Here is a 20,700-nt window from a genome sequence, read left to right as displayed (position 1 = left end):
GCGGATCTGGGGAGCTCCGTTTGGAGATGGGTGATTTGGGAGATCGTCGGCGTTGGAGATGGCGGATTGGAGATGGAGGGGGAGCTCCGATTGGAGATGGAGGAGGGATTGGGGATTTTTTGGGGGAGAGAGTGAAAGATTTTGGGTCACGAAATTGAAGATCTTGCTGGTTTAAGAGAGATGCTTTCGGTGTCATTTTGCAAAAAAACCCCCTCTTTCAATCCCCACGACGGTCACAAGTTCGAAGTCAATCAGCGGAGTTTTTTTGCGAAAAAACCCAAAATCGCCTCAATGCGTACGAATCAGTGCGTGGACGAGGACATGGTCGAGGTAAAGCTTGTACCCGTAGAGCTGGGCAAGCAGAGCCCAAGCCGTAGTAGGCTCCACAGTATCTGATCGACTTGGTAATGCCGATTACAGAAGTAGAGACTAGCACACACAAGGAGTGAGTAAAGAGCTAGATTTCACTTTCTGAAGTTCCACCACCAGTTCTACCAGCCGTACCTATTGGAAAGGTAATACCGATGATTTCACCATCGCCACAACCAACTGTTGATAGAGTCACAGAGCAGAAGGATTGACTCTGTAAAAATAAGAAAAACATCAGACACTGAGAGCATCATAGTTTCAGGGCACACCGGATTCATGTGCAGCCTATAAATGGAAGGAAAATATGAAAATTTCTTAACGTCAACTCAGTACCAAAGCAGAAGTTAGATGTATTCAGCATAAATGATATCATCGGAGGATAGCACCAACTTCAGTTTACGCCGAAGTAGTGAATGTGGTAGGATCTAAAATAGATACACTAGAACACTGGAGGGAGGGGGGTGAATAGTGTTCTTTTAAAATTTATGCAAAGTAGATTATAAATTGTAAAGAAAAATGGCAATCTCAGAAATTTACAAACACAAACACAAAGATTTATACTGGTTCCACCAATCCGGTGTACATCCAGTCCCCAAGTAAATCCCGCTTGAGAGTTTCCACTATGATTTTGAATAAACTTATAAAATCAAAAATCAAACCTAACCAATTTTCAAGTCCCTACAAATTGCAACACTAATTGACAAACACTTTGCCAATTTGCACACCAATCTCTAAACCAAGAGATTAACAACTCTCACAACTTGGGAGAACTTTTGAAGCAACAATTTCAATTTCTATTAGCCTTGATTTGTAGTGTAGTGTAGTAGTGGCTTAGGAATGATTCTAACTTCTGTAAATTACCTAAACAATAAGTATTTGAATGATGTTCAAAGGCAATTTCAGAAACATTTCTTTTTTCTCAAAATCTGAATATTTTTCACTTGAAAAAATACACAAAGATCAAAGCTTAAGGGTATATAAGTCTCTGCATTTTTTCTGAACAAATAACCTATTTATAGCCCTTGAAAAGACAATTATTTGAACTTTAAAACATTTAAAAATGGCTATAAACAGTCATAAATTCAAACTTTAAATTCTGGAAAAAACTGTATCTGTAGTCGACTACAAGACAGATTAGTCGACTACACTGAGTTTAAAACAGACTCTGTGAGTTTAAAAAATTTCTCAGTAGTCGACTATAAAGTTCATTAGTCGACTATACTGTAATTTGATAGAAATTTGGAAAATAAATTTTGCCTTCAGTAGTCGACTATAGTGTCAATTAGTTGACTATACTGTAAAATAACAGAAACTTTTGTTTCTGTCATAAACTTGAGTAGTCGACTATTATCTATATTAGTCGGCTATACTGTAAATTTACAGAAACATATATTTAAGACATATACATGAGTAGTCGACTACTATTCTAATTAGTCGACTACTAGGAGTTAGAAAATGATATGAATTAAATGTTTTGATACTCCATTATTAACTATAACTCTAATGGTTAATATAGGGGATTTCTATAGCTAACCAACACACTAAGCCTGTGTTAGTGTGTTCTAATATTTATGTGTGTGTGTGTGTGTGTGAGTGATCAAGGCTTGTACAATAATTCTAAATAAAGAAAATGTAAAATACATTATCTCATATGTTCTTCATCTTCTGCACTTCCTAATGCCTTGAATCTCAACTTGCACTTGTTCATATTTTGATATTGAAAGCTGCATATAAAAGTTAATGCATTTGTATAACACACATTGTATAAATTGTTATCATCAAAATAATATCATGGAGATATGATAATCAACATTCTTCCCCTTTTTGATGATAACAAATAATTTATGCATAAATATGTATTTTATAACTAAGATTAAACATTATGAAATAACTATACTTACTCCCTCTGCATATATGCAAATTAGAGTCTATAACAGTCTATACAAATACATAAATCTAATATTAATAACCATTTCTCCCCCTTTGTTATCAACAAAAATAGATAAACATTTATGCTAAATATGACATTATTTCTTCAATATGAGCTAATACTTCAAACAAATCATCCAGATTATGAACATAGTCCATAACTTCATCCATCCAAATAGGTAGGCAAAGACTTGCCATAAAGACCAAAAGTTCCACAATGTTCATCACCATGATCTGTTTAAAATATATAGCACATATATTAACTATCCAAACAACATCATAGTAATGTAAACACATAATCAACATACTTGACATTGTAGCAACATAACATATTACATATGTCTTAATAACAACTCACAACTACATAGTTTTTGATACTTAAACAAAAGATAACTAACAAAATAACATAATTGTTTTGAAACTCAACATTAAAACATCCAAATCTAATATGATGCATGCATAAACTTCTAAGGTACTGGAGGAGGTTGTTGTCCTTGAAAGTATGCACTAAGCTTTGTGTCCAAGTCATCAAACTTCTTGATTAGCTCTTCTTGATTACTAATGATATAGGAATTCTAAGAATATAGAGCTCTTTGACCCGTTTCAAGTTCAAGAATATGTGCACTTAGTGTGTTGTATTGTATGTCTGAAAAACATGAAGGTTCTGTAGGATATTGTGGTGGTTGACTAGAAGAAGTTCCTGCTTGAGTTGAAGATTGTGGAATATCTTGTGGAATTTCTTCTTGATGTGGATGAGGTTCATCTAGAGGATTTTGTTCTTGAATTTCAAAATTTGTTATCTTCATCCTAGTTAGGGCATTGGAATCAAAGAATTCAATGGAACGAACAACAGAATTTTCAGATTGAAGATCCACATGAAATTTGTCAAAGATTTTTGTTAAAAAGGCACCATAAGGAAGAAATCCTCTTGGTATTGTCATAAGATTGTCAAAGTAAACTTTAGCCTAATTAACTTGGATATTTCCCATTATAGCATATAGAGCTTTTGCTAAGTCTAGGGAAATAAAATGGAAACTCTCAGTTTTTGGAAACAAGTTATACGCTAAGATTCGTGCAATGAACCTAGGAATTGGACGAAGTTTGTTTGAATTATTTAAAGGTTTACTATAACCAGGAAGAAATATATGATTAGATAAAATATCTGAATCATTCATCCTAATTGACCTAAGAGAGACTCCTTGATAAGGAATATTAAAATTTTTTCCAATTGACTTTGTAGTCAAGTCAATTTCTATTCCTTTAACAAGAGTTTTAAGTTTTTCAGAACCACCAATAGTTCCAACATGTTCTATATTAATATAGAACAATTGAACAAGAAAAGGATATGTGGGTTTTCTATTTTCAGCAGAGAATAATTCAAGCAATCCCACATTATCAAAATATGATCCAAAGTTCTAGGGAATAAAATCATCAAATTTCACAAATCGTCCTGGAAGAACTTCAAAAGTGGATATTTTGTTAAATTCTTCTAGTAAATCAAGACTTTTTAAGTATATGATGATTTCATCGTTAATATTAGTATGGATTTGATTAGCTTTCTTAGCTCTAGACATGATGAAATAGAAAAATAACAGAAGATACAAAGATCAAGTTTAGAATTTTACCACAAACTGTTGAAACCCTAGATTAGTCGACTATTACTTGGTGTAGTCAACTACAGAACCTGACAGACTATAGAAAAATATGAACTTGATAAAAATTTTGAGGAGAAAGACGATGCCCTAACTTGGAATCGGTGGGTTCTGAAGAGAGGAAGAAGAAGACTCGGTTTTGGGATAAGTTAGTGGGTAGTTTTTAGGTTTTTAATTTTTTTAAAAGAATTGCATTGTATGGTCTAGATTTAACTGTAAAATAAATGAAAGGTGAAGATTTTATCTTAGATATGTGGCTAGGATTGATAGAGTTAAAAATCTATGGTTGAGATGAACTCTACTTAAATAAAACGGGTATTGGGTTTTGGGTTTGATTTTTAAAAAAAAATCCAATAAGCTTTAAAACTGTAAAACTGTGAATTGAGTATTAGTAGTCGACTAGCAAGAAAAGTAGTCGACTGCACTGTAATTGACAGAAAGTTAATTTTCAGATTTTGACTCAGAGTAGTCGACTATAGATGAAATTAGTCGACTACACTATAAATCACAGAAAAACTTATATGCAATGCTTGTGCATGTAGTCGACTATTTGTCAAATTAGTCGACTATTAAGGGTATGTATGCATATGTGTTTGTTTTAAAATTTTAATTTAAATCTTCAATTATACATATACCTAATTCCCTTCTTAATTTAACATAAATTTCTTCTTTTAAGAGTTTTGTTAATATATCTGCTATTTTTTTATTAGTAGGTATAAATTCTAATGAAATATCACCTTTAAGCACATGATCACGTAAGAAATGATGTCTAATATCAATATGTTTTGTACGTGAATGTTGAATAGGTTTTTTAGATAAATTAATTGTACTATAATTGTCACACATTATGGATGATATTGGACAATTTATGCCATAATCAGATAATATTTGTTTTATCCATAAAATTTGAGCACATGCAAGACTTGCAGCAATATATTCAGCTTCATTCGTTGATAATGATACTGAATTTTGCTTCTTACTAAACCAAGATACAAGTGAATGTCATAAGAAATGACATGTTCCACTTGTACTTTTTCTATCAGATTTACATCCGGCAAAATCAGCATCACTATATGAAATTAAATCAAATGTGCTATGTCTTGGATAAAACAATCCATAATTTGTAGTATCTTTAAGATATCTAAAAATTCTTTTCACTACTTTAAGATGTGATTCTTTAGGATTTGATTGAAATCTAGCACATAAACATATACTAAATATAATATCAGGTCTACTTGCAGTAATGTAAAGAAGTGATCCAATCATACCTCGATAAAGCTTTTGATCAACATTCTTACCATTTTCATCTTTGTCAAGTGATGTAGTAGTACTCATTGGTGTTGGTTTGCTTGTTGTATTTTACATTCCAAAGCGTTTGAGTAAATCTTTTGCATACTTGCTTTGATTGATGAATATTCCTTCTTTCAATTGTTTAATTTAAAGTCCAAGAAATAAATTCAGTTCACCCATGTGACTCATTTCAAATTCATCCTGCATAGTCTTAGCAAATTCTTGATAAAAATTATTATTAGTAGAACCAAAAATAATATCATCTACATATATTTGGATTAGTAAAATATCTTTATTTATTTTCTTAATAAATAATGTTGAATCAACTTTTCCAATTTCAAAACCTGAAGTTAAAAGAAACTTCTTTAATCTATCATACCATGCACGATGTGCTTGTTTAAGACCATATAAAATCATCAAAAACTTTCATGTTCAAAACCTGGAGGTTGTTCTACAAAAACTTCTTCTTTTATAAAACCATTTAGAAATGCACTTTTAACATCCATTTAAAATAATTTAAAATTCATAAAGCATGCAAATGCAAGTAAAATTCTAATTGATTCTAAACGAGCAACATGTGCATAAGTTTCATCATAATCAATTCCTTCTTCTTGATTATAACCTTGAGCAACTAATCTAGCTTTGTTTCTAACAACTTGACAAGATTCATCTAATTTGTTTCTAAAAATCCATTTTGTTCCAATAATAGATTTATTTTGAGGTCTTGGTATAAGATCCCAAACATTGTTTCTAGTAAATTGATTTAGTTCATCTTGCATTGCAATTATCCAAAAATCATCAAGTAAGGCTTCTTTTATATTTTTAGGTTCAATAGTTAAAATAAAAGCAGTATGAGCAATCAAATTAAAATGAGATCTAGTAGTTACTTTATCAGAAATATTTCAAATGACTAAATCATGTGGATGATTTTTAACTTCTTCAAAATCTTTAGGTAAATCATTTTGTAAATTATCATCTTTTATAATATCTAACATTAGAGTATCATGAATAGTATCAATTATATCATCATTATTATTTAAAATAATAGATGGTTTAGAAAAATTTTCATCAAATAAAACATGTAAAGATTCTTCAATAACTAGTGTTCTTTTCTTATATATTCTATATGCTTTACTATGATTAGAATATCCAACAAAAATTCCTTCATCAGATTTAGAATCAAATTTATCTAAATTATCCTTTGTGTTTAAAATAAAACATTTACAATCAAAAACTTTAAAGTAAGATACTTTAGGAATTTTGTTATAAAATAATTCATAAGAGGTTTTCTTTAAAGTAGGTCTTAATAAAACTATGTTTAATACATAACAAGCTGTTGATACAGCTTCTGCCCAAAAATATTTTGATAAATTACTATCACACAACATAACAAGCTGTTGATACAGCTTCTGCCCAAAAATATTTTGATAAATTACTATCACACAACATGGTTCTAGCACATTCTTGTAAAGTTCTCTTCTGCCCAAAAATATTTTGATAAATTACTATCACACAACATGGTTCTAGCACATTCTTGTAAAGTTCAATTTTTTCTTTCTACAACTCTATTTTTTGGAGCAGCACGAGGAAAAGAAAAAGTATGTGATATACCATGTTTATCACAAAAAATTGTAAATAATTCATTTTCAAATTCACCTCCATGATCACTATGTATAGAGATAATAGAAGTAGATTTTTGATTTTGAATTCTTTTGCAAAAAATAGAAAATTCATTAAAAGCATCATTTTTATGTTTAAGAAAAATTACCCATGTGAATCTAGAATAATCATCAATAAAAACAAATGCATATCTACTTCCATTTAAAGATGCTACTCTAGAAGGACCAAAAAGATCTATGTGAATTAATTCTAATGGTCTACTTGTAGATATTATATTTTTAGATTTGAAAGAAGATTTGTGCATTTTTCCTTGTTGACATGCATCACAAAAATTGTTTTTAAAAGACATCTTAGGTAAACCATTTACAGAATCATTTTTAGAAATCTTAGAAATGTTTAAAGTTAACATGTCCAAAATGTTTATGGCATAAAATAGAATCATTAGATGATGAGATAAGACAATGTTCATTTGAAATATTTTTCATAGATAAAACATATATGTTATTCTTTCTATGTCCTTTAAAAATAATAGTAATTAAATCAATATCATAAATTAAGCAATATTCTTTTTAAAAAATAATTTTAAAACCTTTATCACAAAGTTGACTAATACTAAGTAAATTATGTTTAAGACCATCAACTAATAGAACATTATCAATAATAGGTTTATTTGGATTATCGACAGATCCAATACCGATGACTTTTCCTTTGTTGTTGTAGGCATATAAAATTGCTTATAGGTCCCTTAACACGGCTCAACACGAACTAATGAACCATCGGGCGACGTATCTAAGCACGAACGTCAGTCCACAACACCGAAGCCAAGTGACACGCAATGAAGCGGATTAACAAGGCTACGAAGCTGACGAACCGTACGTGAACGACGGAATGAATCCACTCGCGTGCGGAATCAAACCAACGGTCCAGGGAGTCAACGAGTCATCCAACCATATAACGGATTCGAACTCAGACACCAAAGCCGATTTACTGCCTAATCGGGATCCAGACTTCCAAATCAGGATTCAGAACAAATCGAGGTTCAGAACAACGCCACAGGCGAACTCGGATGAATCGCGATCGAGTCACGATCAGTTTTGGAATCAAGCTCAGAATCGGATTTATTGCCAAATCAGGAATCGAGTCAACGAATCGATTTCAGACCAATCAACCGCATAACCGAATCACGGACGAAGCGGATACAAGAACCGAAACAACCGAACGACGGACGCAAAACCCGGAGGGGCTCGGCCGAAACCGAGCCACCTCAAGGTGACTCGGCCAAAGCCGAGCCACCCTGAGGTGGCCGCCCAGATCTATGCCAAATGCACAGATCTGGTTGCCTATAAATAGGCGGGGTCATTCATCATTTTGGAGGACTTTTGGAAGAACTTTTGGAGAGCCGAAACTCTGCCGGATTGAGACCTCATCTTGGAGTTTTTTTGAAGGCTTGAAGACTTACATTCAGATCTGATTCCTTTTTTTCTTTTTTCTTTGATTTAGTTGTAACCGGATCTATAAAAGACCGGATCTTTGTAATCCAAGATGACAATTATCTCATTAATGAAGAAAGCAACAGTTTTCCACGCGAACAATCTGGCGACCACAGTGGGAGCCACCGATCTCACTGTTGAGATCGGAGCGTCGCAGCCGCGGATCTCGATCCCGGTCGTGGAGGAGGTCGAGTATGAGTTCGACCAGCAGAAGTACGAGGAGTACGTGTCCTCATCTGGATCAACCTCCCCCCGTAAGTCCAAGAAATTCCAGAAGTTCTCCTCCAGGAGAAAAGTCCGTTGGTGCGAAGAAGTTGAAGCCACCAACGACAACCTCACCCCGATCGACGCCGAAGTTGCGTCGGGTGAAGTCCCATCGGCCTCTAAGCAGGTCAAATCCGCCTTCGAAGGCGTGGTGACTCTCTCTAAGAGAGCTCGCCAGAGGCAGCGTCAACGCCTCGCGAAGCAATTCGCCAAGGCCATGGAGTCTGTTGACGGGGGCCGCTACAATGCGGATCTGAAGAACAAACGAGGCAAACAGCCTCAACATCAAGTGAAGAGTGGTTCCTCCAAGCCATCAACGATGGAGTGGGTCCGGGTCAAACGGAACCGTACGACGCTGGAGGAGCGTATCCGCAAGCGCCGCGCATTATCGGCGCAAGTACGGGCCAAAGCTGAAGAAGCCCGTCGGAAGCTACAGGAGGAGGTGGTCAAGAAACCGCCATCAACTCGTAGGGTTTGGAGGCCGAAGTCTGAAGCAGTGGTTCAGACCAAGGAACAACAACTGCAGCCGCCGAAAGTTCAAACTACGACGAATCAACCTAAATCGCTGGTGATTTCCGCAACTGTTCCGGGAGAGCCCACAAGACCATCCTAGAGGAAGAAGTCGGTTTTGGAGCGCCTCGGTCCACTTCCCAAAGAACGAGGCAAAGCTCCAGTTCAAGAACAATTGGGGCCAATGAAGAAGACCCAAACAATTCAACATGCTGGGGATCACCGCAACCCTCAACATTTGGAGAAAATCGTGGCACCCAAGCGCACAACTTTGCGCATCGAAGTGCAGGAACCCGCTGAAGATTCATACCCACAAAGGCGCGTTTCGAGGCGTGTGACTCTTGGAAGCCCAAAGAAGGCAATCCAACCTCAGATGTAAACATTGTCATCTGATAGTGATAGTGTTATACCTGAGAAGTCGTGCCCGCACACGATAGGTTACTCCGACTGTCAAAATGACGAGTTGTACTATCGTGCTGGGGGTACGAATAGAACTAGGAAGAGGAGTCCCCGAGAACAGGAAATTCAATGTCCCTGTTCCAAACTCATTCGGGCGGTATTGTCTGAATGCAACTGCATCAAGGCGGTCCCCGAAAGAGTCTCAGTTTTTGAAAGACTCAGTGCAGAGACCAGGCCTAGGCGTTTTCAAACAAAGAAGAGGAACAATGGTCAAAGATGATGAACGTTCAAGGGTCACTACCAACATGACCAGCAAGGGGACATCGGCACGGGATGATTTCGAGTCGATTCTGAAAGCCTCCCGGCCTAGAACCCGTCTACAGTCCAGAACCATCGAGCGAGCAACCTATGGTAGGGTTCGGACAAGACGCCCTTCAGAAGATGAAGAATTTGATGCCGGCTCCGCAGTCGCATCAGATAATACGATATCCAGCGAGGGACAACCTCGCGAGGCACTTATGATAAGTGCAGAACAAATCACCAAGATGATTGAAGACGCCTTAGCTAAGCAGCAGGAAACCTTCAGGTTCGAAATGCAGATGACCATGCAAAACATGAGAGAAATGCATGACCAACAAATCCAAGCACTAGCGAACCAGCAAGGCGAGCCGAGTCGTCGCAACCAAGCCCATCAGGAGGACGAGGATACGAATGCTCATAATATCAATGATCCTCCAGTCAATGCAGGGGGTGGTAACGGGAATGCTATTGAAGATACAGGTGAAAGCCTAAAAATTAAAAACCTCGAGAGCAAAATCAATACATTGATTTCCGCTCAAGAGACGAAAAAGACGGGCATTCCTTGTCCATACCCAAGAGAGTGGGAATCAATCCCATATCCGGCGAAGTTCAGTCTAATTAACTTCACGCCGTTTAATGGGATGGGTTCACCCACTCAGCATTTGATTTACTTCAAATCGCACTTGGGAGTCATCTCTGGTAATGAGCCTCTGATGGTGCGGTCATTCGTTGGCACTCTTCGCGGAGCCGCCTTCGATTGGTATCGCCGCCTCAAGCCAGGAAGCATAAACAGCTGGGACGACATGGAGACGAAGTTCCTTACAAATTTCTTCGACGACGACACCGAGATCTCTATCGGATCGTTGCTCGATGAGAAGCAGAAAGACGGAGAGTTAGTCGACACCTTCGTCAAAAGGTTCCGGAACAAGGCGATGAATTGCCGGGACCCGATCACAGAGGAATTCATCCTCCAAACTTGCCACACAACCGGCAACAAATCCTCCGAAACAGAACTTCAACCAAAAAGGAAAAGGTAAAGCTCATGCTAATGCCGTTGATGCTAACCAAACTTTTCAATTGCAACCTCAGCAACAACAGCAGCAACGAGCGCCACAACAATCCCAGCCGCATTGGCAACAACGGCCTCAGAAACAAAAGTCTTCGGAGCCGAGGTTCCCCAAAGTCTACTCCTTCAAGGATGATGAAGTTCCCGACATCTTCAAATACTTGTTGGAGAACAACAAAATCCAGCTACCAGCGATCGTGGATCAAGAAGGAGCCAGCAAGGTGATGGATCCAAAGTACTGCGCGTACCACAGAGCAGTTCACCACCCTACGAGATCATGTTACCACCTCAAGGACAAGATCCAGGCGTTAATCGACGTAGGGGTCATAACCCCAAAACCAGCCAAGAATGGCGATCGTGGATCAAGAAGGAGCCAGCAAGGTGATGGATCCAAAGTACTGCGCGTACCACAGAGCAGTTCACCACCCTACGAGATCATGTTACCACCTCAAGGACAAGATCCAGGCGTTAATCGACGTAGGGGTCATAACCCCAAAACCAGCCAAGAATGTGGGAGCAAACGCAGTGTCAATCAGTTTTGGATGGAAAGAGAAGTCTTGTTATGGAGTCTCTGCTATCCCAGGAGAAGATGACGAAAGAATCCCCACTTTCCCGCTCTCTGAAGAAGAACAAGAAGTTTTTGCGACACGGAGCGGAAATGAGTATCACTACAATTATCCGCCACCTAGTGAGCAGGGGGTGAACAAGCGGGGACCAGCCAAAACTCTCACGGAGATGGGAGTGATTGCAAGTCCCACACCGGGTAAAGAAGCTCTACGACAGCCAGTAGATAAACATAAAGAAAAGAGGCCCGAGAAAGGATAAACCGGAGAGTTTGAAAACTCCACGCGCCTTTGACATCATGGCTCAGCTAGCTAATATTCCAGTGCGGATAACGCTATATGAGTTGCTGCGGCTGTCTAAAGAAACTAGAGAAGCATTGCAGGAGGCCTTGGCCGATTCAGAAGCATTCCTCACTCGGATCAAACCGGCGCCTGAGGAACTAGAACTGTTAGCTCAACAGTGCAATGTGGCAGCTAAGAACATTCCCTGCATCACCTTCACCAAAGAAGACATGCAGACGAAGAATTCAAACCATGATCGGCCCTTGTATTTTGTCGGGTACATTGGCTCCAGCGAGGTCAACCGAATCCAAGTAGATCCGGGTTCCGCTGTGAGCATTATGCCGCTTCGCCTAATGCATAGCCTTGGCATTCCAGTCAGCAAATTGGCGTCTACAGGCACAGTCATTTACGGATTCAACACAAGCGAGTCAAGGCCTTTGGGGAAGATCCGAATAAAATGCCAAATGGGCGATCTGAAGACGGAGGTCACGTGTTACGTGATAGATGCTGAGACATCCTATAATTTACTATTGGGTCGGCCTTGGATCCATAGTAATGTGATAATTCCCTCTACTCTCCATCAGTGTTTGAAGTATGTCGACACTGACAATGAGGTTAGGACGGTGGTCGCGGATAAGCAACCATTCAAGGGGTATGAGAATTATTTCACCGATTCTCTCCTTTATGGTAACGAATCCGATACTGAACCATCGGCCCAGGGCACAGACAGCGGAGAAGAAGCTGATTCTGAAGCCGGATTCGATTACAATGGCGGTTTTGTTTTAAATGACATTGTACCCTTTGTAATCAATCTTGACGATGAACAATCGTCAGATGGAGGTTGTAACTGGCAACTTGCCGATATTGCAATAAAAGATGATTTAGAGTACTCCTTGTCTCTTGATGATGTGATAAAAGAGCTGTATGATAATACCGACTTGTATATGCCGCTTCGATCATCCTATGTAACAAAGGAGCACCTCCAGCATTCCTTCGGAACAACCATGATCATCCCGAACAAGATAGGAGGTGCAAAAGAAGTAATCTACAGATGGCAGTTGTAACTGGCAACTTGCCACCGATGAAATAAATGACGATTTAGAGTACTCCTTGTCTTTTGATAATATGATGACGGAATTGTATAATAATTCTGGTTTGCATATGCCGCTCCGATCATCCTATGTAACGAAAGAACGCCTCCAACATTCTTTCGGAACAACCATGATCATCCCGAACAAAATAAAGGGCGCGAAGGAAATAATTTACGGTAAAGGGAAAAGTTCTCCATTACGGGATCATTTCCTAAGTGAAGATGAAGATGATGACAAACCCGGTCGGCATTTGTCTAAGTATAGTCCGGAAGCACGCAAGCTTATGGAAAAGCAAGGATACGACTTCACACTCGGAGAAGGTTTATATTTCGATCGAGGTCCTCGTAATCCAGCCAAAGCAGTATATGTACCGAAAGGGAAGCCTGAGGATTATTATAAATATGGACGAGGCTTAGGTTATGTTTCATCAGATGAGGAATGTAGTTGGCAGATCATTGATCAAATTGCTAACAAGCCTAAGAATGGATACTCTCCCGATGCTTCAGAGTGGGACTCTGATACAAGTCTGGGAGAAATGTTCAAAACCTTAATGTCAAACATGACTACAGCAGATCCATCCACGCTGGAGGATGATGATCAAATGCCAACGTGGGAAGACCCGTGGGTACATCACCTAAGTATGCAGTACGGTGACAGGTTCGAACAGAGAGAACCACCAACCGAAGATGAAAAATATGGCTACAGCCGATCCATCCACCCTGGAAGACGACGATCAAATGCCAACATGGGAAGACCCGTGGGTTCACCATCTGAATATGCAATATGGCGATAGGTTCGAGCAAAGAGAACCACCCACTGAAGATAAAATAGTCCAGATTAACATGGGTGATGAGGCCAACCCAAAGCCTATATTCATCAGCGACAGTCTTCCCCCAGATGAGAAGGAGGAATTGATTGCTCTCATCAGGGAATATATCGACGTCTTCGCATGGAATTATGAAGACATGCCAGGGCTCGACCCCAATGTCGCAATGCACCGCCTCGATATCAAGCCGGATGCCAAACCTGTCAAGCAACAGCAAAGACGGTTTCGTCCGCAGATTATGGAAGCCATTGAGGCAGAGGTTAAGAAGTTGATCGAATCAGGATTTATCCGAGAGGAACAACATCCAGACTGGTTAGCCAACATCGTTCCCGTCATGAAGAAAAGTGGCAAAATCAGGATTTGCATCGACTTCAGGAACCTGAATGAAGCATGTCCAAAAGACGATTTTCCTCTCCCAATCACGGATGTCATTATCGACAATACATGTGGATTCGAGAGGATGTCCTTCATGGACGGCTTTTCGGGGTATAACCAAATCAAGATGCACCCGGATGACGAGAAGCATACAGCGTTTAGAACACCCCTCGGCGTCTTCTGCTATACGGTGATGCCCTTCGGTCTAAAGAATGCCGGCGCCACATACCAGCGAGCGATGACTAAGATTTTCCAAGAACATCTCAAGAAAACAGTCGAATGCTACGTTGATGATTTGGTTGTGAAAAGCCGCAACAAAGAAGATCACATCAAGGATTTGAAGACGATGTTTGATCTCATGAGGAGTCATCAATTGAAGATGAACCCCACTAAATCATTCCTTGGAATGTCCAGCGGAAAATTTCTTGGGTTCGTCGTCACCACTAAGGGTATACATATCGATCCTGATAAGGTGAAGGCAATACATGAATTGCAGCCCCCGAGGAATCTGAGAGAACTCAGAGGATTGCAAGGGCGGCTAGCTTACATCCGGCGGTTCATCTCAAACCTTTCTGGGAAGTGCCAACCTTTCTCTAAGCTAAACAAGAAGGGTGTGTCATTTATTTGGGACGATGCCTGCCAAAAGGCACTCGAGGATATCAAAACATATCTGACAAATCCTCCTGTTCTCGTTGCACCAAAATCAGGTAAACTGTTCTTGATTTACATCAAAGCGATGAACCATTCGATAAGTGCTTTGTTAGCACAAGACGATGATAATGATCACGAACAGGCAGTTTATTATTTAAGTCGGACTTTGGTGGGCGCTGAGTCTCGATATCCGATGATTGAGAAAGAATGTCTCGCGTTGGTGTTTGCAGTGCAAAAGATGCGGCATTACTTAGTGGGACAGACGATCTACGTTATCTCCAACGTTAATCCAGTACGGGTGTTTATGACGCAACCGGCCTCTATGAATTGGCGGCTAGCGAAGTGGGCCCTTCTCTTGTCCCAATACGATTTGCACTTCAAGCAGCAGAAGTCGATAAAAGGACAGGCGATTTGTGACCTTTTGGCGGCAAACCCGACCACAGATACGGCAGAAGTATATGATGACTTGCCGGATGAAACCCACGAGGTTAACACCACATCACACCAACAAGTATGGCAATTATACTTCGATGGTGCCTCAAGGGCAGTTAATAGAGTAATAACCCCGGGATGTCCTACAGTTTCCTCTGGAGTTGGAGTCGTCTTAATCTCCCCTGGAAAGCACGTGATGCCTCGGGCTTATTCGTTGACTAGTCCGTGCTCCAGTGGCCGAGTACAATGCACTTCTCATTGGACTCAGTTTCGCCAAGGAGCTGGGGGTCGAATATCTCGAAGCTTTTGGGGATTCTCAATTGATAGTCAACCAAGTTCGCGGTGAGTATGAAGTCAGGAATCAAGACCTGATCCCGTACCACCAGGAAGCCATCAAAATGGCAGAATCTTTCGAAGAATTCTTCATCGAATATATCCCTCGTCTCCAGAACGCTTATGCAGACGCACTGGCGGCACTAGCAGTATCACTGGCACAGCCTCCCGAAGCTGAGCTGTTAGTCACAGTACGGACGCATCAACTCTGCGTACCCATATACAGTACGGAGATTGAAGAAGAAGAGGATAGAAACGTGAACGCCAAAGAGGTGAATTCAACTCAAATTGGGTCTGAGTCCCGAGATTGGCGTTTTCCTATCATCGACTACGTCCAATATGGTATCTTGCCAGAGGATGTAAAAGAAAAGGAATCAATCCGCCGAAGAGCTCCAAGATTCTTCTATAATACTGAAACCCATACATTATACCGTAGAGGGTACGACGGTCTTTTACTCCGATGCCTTTCGAACAGAGAAGCAAAGGAAGTTCTTAAGGAAGCACACGAAGGAGAATGTGGTGCGCATCAGCCCGGTCCTAAACTGTATGATCGCATCAGGAGGATGGGATATTTCTGGCCAACGATGGTTCGTGACGCAATCGAATACGCACGAGAATGCCACGCTTGCCAGATACATGCGAATTATATGCATCAACCGCCAGAGCAGTTGCACACGTCAACCACGTCTTGGCCGTTCGAGACTTGGGGCATGGACATAGTCGGTCCTATTTTTCCCCCTTCAGTCAAAGGTGATCGGTTCATCCTCGCGATCACAGATTATTTCTCAAAGTGGGCTGAAGCGATTCCGCTTAGAGAAGTGAAGACGAACAACGTCATCAATTTCATCAAGCATCATGTCATTTACCGACACGGCGTGCCAAGAAGGATCATTCATGACAACGGTCCACAGTTCATAAGCAATGCCTTCGTCAGATTCTGCGACAAGTTCAAAATCGAAGATGTTTCGTCGACAGCTTACTACCCCGCCGCGAATGGATTAGCGGAGGCGTTTAACAAGACGATCATCAAGATCTTGTCAAAGCTCGTGAAGACCAATAAACGAGACTGGGACGATAAACTCGGTGAAGCACTCTGGGCTTATCGCACCACCATACGCACGCCTACGGGAGCTACCCCGTATTCGCTGGTATACGGATGTGAAGCTGTGCTACCGCTGGAAATTCAGATTCCGTCCCTTCGGATCGCCCTCGCAACGGAGATGACGACGGAGGAACAACATCAGAAGCGTCTCGAAGAGCTCGAGAGGCTGGATGAAAAGCGTTTGGAGGCTCAACAACACATCGAGTTTTACCAAGCCAGGATGTCAAGGGCTTTTAACAAAAGAGTCCGACAGAGAAGCTTCAAGGAAGGAGATCTGGTCCTCGCTGCTCGCCGACCAATAATTCTCACCTCCAAGAAGAAAGGTAAATTCGAACCCAAATGGGAAGGACCGTTTGTAATAGACACAGTCTATTCAAACGGCGCATATCGCCTGATTACTCAAGAGGGCGCCAGGCAATTAATGCCAATAAATGGGAAGTTCCTGAAAAAGTACTATCCCTAGTACATTCAGGATAACTCATTTACCGGGAAGTTCCTCGAAGAATATTACACTTAATATTCTAGAGGATAACCCAAAATCATTGTCACCACCAAAATCCCTCACTGATCAATTTCAATTGACAGTGAGTCCACCAAAAATGTTTTTCTGGCCCTCTTGATTCTTTCCATGAACAAGAGGTCCACTTTCAGTTCGGAGTCCCTTTTCGATAAACGAAAGAACTCCTTCCCTTTTTCTCTTTGGTTAAACCTTGTTCATGGTTATAACCGGAGTTGAAAATACCACTTCGATAAACGAAGGACCCATTTTCAGTTTAGATAACTCATCCTATAAAAGGCAAGTTTATCTAAATTTTCCAGATTCTCGGAGTGGACACCCCACTTCTAGTTTCTTCTTCGCTGGAAATAGAATATAAAATTCTTCCTTTCCAGAATCAGGGAATAGAATATAAAATTCTTCCTTCCTTGTCTGTTGGGTTCGCCTTCACCCTAAAAGAAGACCGGGAAATAGAATATAAAATTCTTCCTTTCCCGCACCAACCTTTTCTAAGAATCTATCAATCTAGGATTCATCCTAGGAAGTTTATCCCGAATCCTAAGCAGGGATAAGTCTGCGCCTAACACGCGCTGCCGGTTTAGTCTTTTTCCGCACAAAAAGACACCAGAGTCTGATTCTGGGGTATTTTATCCTGAAACCTAAGCAAGGATAAGTCTGCGCTTAACCTGCGCTGCCGGTTAGTTCTTAACCGTTAAAAAGAACACCCGTCCACATATTCAACATTGTGGCAGGTCGTCATTAATAACACCAAAATCCATGCCTTACACGCATGGGGAATGTCATCCTGAATCCTAAGAAGGGATATGCCGACGCCTAACACGCGTCGCCGGTTTAGTCTTTCGCCGTAGAAAAAGACACCAGAAGACCAGTCTGGGGTATTTTATCCCGAAACCTAAGTAGGGATAAAGTCAACACCTAACACGTGTTGCCGGGTAGCCTATTCCCGTAACAATGGCGAAGTCTATGTATTCGACATCATAGCACGAAGTCTAAGAGAATTCATTCTCTTAGCACAACGTTACATGCGAACGGAGTTAGACAATCCGCATGCTAGCCCGACTCAAACGGTAGTCGGTAAAGGCTAATCAAACCCGTTGAAGGCTGGGGGTTAGCCAAAAATCCTAAAGTCAACACCTAACACGTGTCGCCGGGTAGCCTATTCCCGTAACAATGGCGAAGTCTATGTATTCGACATCATAGCACGAAGTCTAAGGGAGTTCATTCCCTTAGCACAACGTTACATGCGGAACGGATTCCGACAATCCGCATGCTAGCCCGACTCAAACGGTAGTCGGTAAAGGCTAATCAAACCCGTTGAAGGCTGGGGGTTAGCCAAAAATCCTAAAGTCAACACCTAACACGTGTCGCCGGGTAGCCTATTCCCGTAACAATGGCGAAGTCTATGTATTCGACATCATAGCACGAAGTCTAAGGGAGTTCATTCCCTTAGCACAACGTTACATGCGGAACGGATTCCGACAATCCGCATGCTAGCCCGACTCAAACGGTAGTCGGTAAAGGCTAATCAAACCCGTTGAAGGCTGGGGGTTAGCCAAAAAATCCTAAAGTCAACACCTAACACGTGTCGCCGGGTAGCCTATTCCCGTAACAATGGCGAAGTCTATGTATTCGACATCATAGCACGAAGTCTAAGGGAGTTCATTCCCTTAGCACAACGTTACATGCGGAACGGATTTAGACAATCCGCATGCTAGCCCGACTCAAACGGTAGTCGGTAAAGGCTAATCAAATCCGTTGAAGGCTGGGGGTTAGCCAAAAATCCTAAAGTCAACACCTAACACGTGTCGCCGGGTAGCCTATTCCCGTAACAATGGCGAAGTCTATGTATTCGACATCATAGCACAAAGTCTCGGAGAATTCAATCTCCGAGCATAACGTTACATGCGAACGGATTTAAACAATCCGCATGCTAGCCCGACTCAAACGGTAGTCGGTAAAGGCTCATCAAACCCGTTGATGGCTGAGGGTTTGCCAAAAATCCTATGAGTATTGTGGTCAATCATTTCAAATGGAATGACGAATCATAATAAAGACGAAAGCAAGTTTCACTAAGAGAATCAAAAGTCAAAGTGTTCAGCAAACAAAATCATACATCAAGACCATGACCAAAAATCTGCTGACTGATCTTAGAAAGCTTCTCATCATAAGCTTGCCTAAGTTCAGCCCTGATGGACTCCTCGGTGGTGGCTGAAGTCCTCGCAGCAATCTCTTCTGTCTCGGCTAGCTTCTGCTCCAGGGATCTCAACTCATCAGATAAAGCAGTGTGGGTTTGCTGATCCTGTGCTTTCGTTATCTGAAGAATATCCAAAGTCTCCTCCTTTTCACGGAGTGTTCTTCTGAGCTGGTCTATCTCGGTCGCACAGGAGGTAATAGAAAGATCGAGCTCGGCAAGCGAAGATAATCTAGTAGCAAGGCTCGTCTTAACTCGATCTACTCGGCCCCGCTGCATCTGAATCTCGAGATCAGCAAAAATCCGAGTCTCGCGTGATGACTGTAAGCGGGTGTCCAGCTCGGCAGCAATAAATGAGGAGGCACCTGCATCTCGGAGCTCACGAAACATCTGAAGCTCATGCTCTAGGCAATCAAGGTCATCAACTATAGCCCGTGCCAAATCTGGATGTCCCGCTTCCCTTATCAAATTGACTTTAGAATCAAGGAAAGGCTTGAATTGGCTAAGAGAAAGTCCACCATGGAAAAGCTTGCCAATCATAGCATTCATGAAAGAGAAGAAGGAGCGGACTTCTATACAGATGACAATCTTCTCAGGATCATCATCAGATAACAACTCCCTCGCCAGAATATGAAGACGAGAAGAAGGCCCTGCACGATAAAAAAAAAGAGATAAAACCATCAGAAAAAGACCTTGGAGAGTAAATAAATAGTATTCATACCCTCTTGAGTCACTGGGGGTGGTGGAGGTGTAACGGCTGGGGGTGTATCAACTGGTGTAGTTGGTCCCATAGCCGGCTCAACAGGGCCATTCTCAACAAAAGCTCCTGTTAAATACAAGTCAGAATTCTCGGAGGCATCACATTATAGCTGCATTAGTCAAGATTAGCTAGTCCTATAATTAACTCAAGAAGAGGCACGTACCTTCAAAAGAACCATTCTCAGGATCCTGAGGGAGTGCGGGCTCAGGAAACATACTCTCGGGCAGTGGGCCATCGATCTGAGGAGAGTCATATATGAAGTGGAACATAGAAGTGTCTGCAGGCAAACCTGCCTCGTCGAAATCATCAATCGAAAAATCTAACACGAAGAAATGTAAGTACGAAAGAAGAATGAAGAGAATATGACTAATGGAAATAAGTTACCTCTCGTAGATGTATCTGGATTCACTGGATCAGGTCCTACATTGGTAGCCTCCCTAAAGTCGGCAGCTTCTGCAGGTTTTTCTACCTGGTACGGTGAGTCAGCCTCACCAGAAGATACAAACTCATGAGGAGCAGGATCAAAATTCATCTCCCCTTCCTCGCGCTCTCCTGCATGGAATTGGAAAGCATGAGCCTAAAAATCTAAACGATCAAGAAAATGATCTATAGAGTAGATGTTACCTCTGTCGCCAGCAGGATCATCACCAGCCAAGTCCATCTCAGATGCCCGCGAATCTGCAGGCAG

The sequence above is a fragment of the Asparagus officinalis genome, chromosome 10, assembly GCF_001876935.1.
Source record: "Asparagus officinalis chromosome 10, Aspof.V1, whole genome shotgun sequence".
Taxonomy (NCBI): Eukaryota; Viridiplantae; Streptophyta; class Magnoliopsida; order Asparagales; family Asparagaceae; genus Asparagus; species Asparagus officinalis.
This window is presented reverse-complemented; position numbering follows the sequence as displayed.